We start from the raw sequence: 3,637 nt of genomic DNA, 5'->3' as shown, positions 1-3,637 counted from the left end.
GGCCCGTTTTTCGGCAGAATCTAATCGTTTTTTATCAATGAACCGCCGGTAACAAGTCGGGTGAAACCCAGCGTCATCAGGAATATCGTTATATTCAACATCGATGCAGGATTTGAATGTCTCGGCTACTTTATGAGACTCGCCATGACAGCAAAGCCACCGTTGTAAACAATTCCTGTAAGTATCCCACCTTGTGATAGTGAAATCATTCACCTCTTCGTTCCGTACAGACGTAACATGCATGTAGCATATTTTGTTGTTCTTTTTTAAAACTTTTTTAAGGTGTTTCAGATGTTTTAGAGTATTTTCCTCTTCATCGCTAGACTCAGTTGACATCGCCATCTCGGATCTGCGCGGCTACCTGATTGGTTGAATGTGAAGCATGTGACAAAAACGTCGCCTTTCGCGACGAAAATATTCTTACGCTAATCAAGAAATAGTCCCGACTTTAAACACTAATTAAAAAAATACTGCAGGATGTCAAGTGGATAAAAAAAATTTTCTCGTTGAAAACCAAAATATATTTTTTTAGGACCAAAAATTATTTAGTGCCCAGACATGGGAACGAGATGAAAAACGGGTTCACCTTATGGCCTATTAGCGTGTGCCTTGTTTTTTCAAGTTCATGAAATAAATCCGTGAATTTATTGTTTGTTTTATCAATGAATGTTTTTTAATGAAAATTGTCATTTGGAGATGCCGGGGATTGAACCCGGGGCCTCATACATGCAACGCATGCGCTCTACCACTGAGCTACATCCCCACTGAAATTCTAGTGGAAAAGATAAATGAGATATAAATGAATATGCCTTTGACGTGACCAATCATGCAGACTGGCTTTGAACGGCTGATTCCATGGATGTACTTTGCGTGTGCCGTGTTTTACCGCCGATGTGGCGGTTATGCTGTTGAGACCTTAAATAAATGGACTACATAAGTTGACTATGAACAATTATTGAAGTTTCATATTTTTTTCAGCAAATTTGACAACTGACAGATACAATATTGTAGCCAGTGAAAACCGCAAAATTCTGACGTGTACATTTATGGCTGGATTTAGAATCATTTGTTGCAAAATGTTGCAAATTGTATTCTCTATGCATAGCGCATCAGGTCGAAATTGCTGTTTAGTGCTGCTTGCACAGATTCAGGAGACCCGCAGTGAATTCAACCCGGTTGAATTCATTGGGTAGATGCATGACAGTGTTTATTTGGCTACAGGCTTTTCTAATTTCTCATCTTGGCTGCTAGTGTATGTGGTGCACTTTCCTATCCTTAACGTAAATGTTAACATACTCAGAAGGCCTGCCCCGACGTGAGTCACTCAAACATGACGATTGGTCTTTCCTTTCCTTCTCAAACTACGTAACAATTGCATATTTCATCAGCCCGGTTTTCAAATTTTCCCGGGGGAAAAACCCCCGAACCCCCTTTTAAAATGATTACCTTCTGGGCTACAGCCCCGAATGTTTTCAATTGCTAGCGACGCTCCTGCTCACCACTTTTAAGATACCTAGCCGGAAAATGTCATGATGTCAAAGATGTGAAGGAGAATGCATGAGGACTTGAGGAATCTGACTGCATTTACGTTAGGTCACGTCATTTTAGCCGCGAATGCTATAGACGTGTGTCTGCCATGGTTGAACCTTCTTAAATACTTCTTACCCTATGTTTCACATTGGGGGTCGACCCTCCTGTTCCAGCTCATTCTTTCCCTGTTCTCTCAGGGGTCCACCCTGCTGGGCAACATGGTGGTCCTCCTCTTTGCATTATGTTCTTAGTCTGGATTTGGTTTGTTTGATTTTTTAGACACACCCCTAAACCAGTTAATTCTCATCCATTCACCGATGACGCCACTGATCAACTGACTGATATACCACATTGATTCCTTTGATTTAACAATAATACTTCTTTAGTGACTGACTTGTGACTTGTGACTGCTGGTCTTGCAGTCGCTGATGCTTTAGAATAGAGGGCCCTTGAAATGTCTTCTGCTATCTTTTCAGTATTACCTCTTTTTACTGAGGCTGCATTTTCCACCCTGGCCTCTGTCTCTGGTCCCCCTTGTTCTAGAGAATGTCTCTTGAGCATACTTTCAAACGTTTCGCTTGACACACTTGGTCATTTGAAAGGAAGGAATATACTGTAGATTGAATATATTACATTTTACTCTTAATACTCCAAAGTGTTAAAGAAGATAAAGTAGGCTACCCGATTTCCTTCGCACACTGAATTAGAATATTTGATCAATGTGGCTCAAGTTTTTTTTGCCTTCTCCAGTGGTAAATGTGAACAGGACATGGTTTGTGTGAATGTTTAACAATGTTCGGCTACGATTAAAAACGATTGAGGGTCCTCCCAGCTTGGTCATCCTATGTCCTCCTCATCTGCTTTTATATTTAGGGTTAGATAACACATTTCAAAGAAACATCATCTATTCATCGCCCAATACAAAGTGGGCTGGGTTCATTCTTCACCTCCAAAGTCAATCTTAGATTTCTCTAATGAGTGTTTCTTTTACTGTACATGGCCAGACTTCTAACTAGAATAGACTAGAATGCTGCATTCAACGTACCAGGCGGACCTGCATCCCAAACATGACATGGCTCTTTAGATTCCTATAGATTAGAGTCCACAACCTTCACAAACACTTGCTTTGTACCCAAGGAGCCACTCATAGGACCAAGGTAAAGCTGAGTCCCTGTGCTTCAGGGCATTTTGTAACGCATGGCCTGACTTTGCTCTGCAAACACACACACACACACACACACACACACACACACACACACACACACACACACACACACACACACACACACACACACACACACACACACACACACACACACACACACACACACACACACAGCTTTTATGATGCAAAGATCTTCTTGTAGACCAAGCTAATAGCAATGGTGGTAAGAAGACTCTTAATGTTCCTCTCGATTGGGCCGAGAGGGAATGTTTTGTGCAATACGGAAATCTTTTCAATCTTATCTTCTGAATCTTAAACCAATCTTTGATTTGGTACTCAGACTCTGAACCACTCTGAACTAATGTCTGTCTAAAAGAACAACGTTTATATAGCTTTAACATTTATAGCTGTTTAAGTCAATCAATAGTGGTTTGAGTATTTGACTCTATTAAAGGTTGTGGGTTCGACCAACCTAATTCTGTGCAAGAGGCCTGCCTTTTACTTGCTCATGAATGATATTTCATCTGAAAGAAGAAAGAAAGAAGTATATTCGGATGTAATCAATGGTAAATAACAAATTAATTCAATCGTTAGAGCTTGTATGTTGTATTTAAATTCAGTCCCATAACATGTAATGTTATCGGACAACTATGTTATATGTCTTATAACATCTTAAATGTCTTTCCATGATACAGGAATCACTTCCTTGTCAACTGTGTGTCACCTTCTGTTTGGTCAAAACTATCCCAGAGGGCAGTACCTGGCGTGTGTGTGTGTGTGTGTGTGTGTGTGTGTGTGTGTGTGTGTGTGTGTGTGTGTGTGTGTGTGTGTGTGTGTGTGTGTGTGTGTGTGTGTGTGTGTGTGTGTGTGTGTGTGTGTGTGTGCGTGCGCACGCGCATCCGGAAGCTGCAGTGTACTTTGAAAGGTGTGCTTTCTCTTGAT

At 40.9% G+C, this 3,637-nt stretch overlaps 1 non-coding gene across 1 annotated transcript; it reads right to left on the bottom strand.

Moving 5' to 3' along the window:
- Positions 1–691: 691 nt before the first annotated feature.
- On the bottom strand, positions 692–763 carry trnaa-ugc (transfer RNA alanine (anticodon UGC)). The gene has a single exon. It is a non-coding gene; the product is annotated as a tRNA-Ala (tRNA).
- Between the last annotated feature and the right edge of the window lie 2,874 nt (positions 764–3,637).

Source organism: Gadus macrocephalus, chromosome 4 (genome assembly GCF_031168955.1).
Source record: "Gadus macrocephalus chromosome 4, ASM3116895v1".
NCBI lineage: Eukaryota > Metazoa > Chordata > Actinopteri > Gadiformes > Gadidae > Gadus > Gadus macrocephalus.
This window is presented reverse-complemented; position numbering and strand designations above follow the sequence as displayed.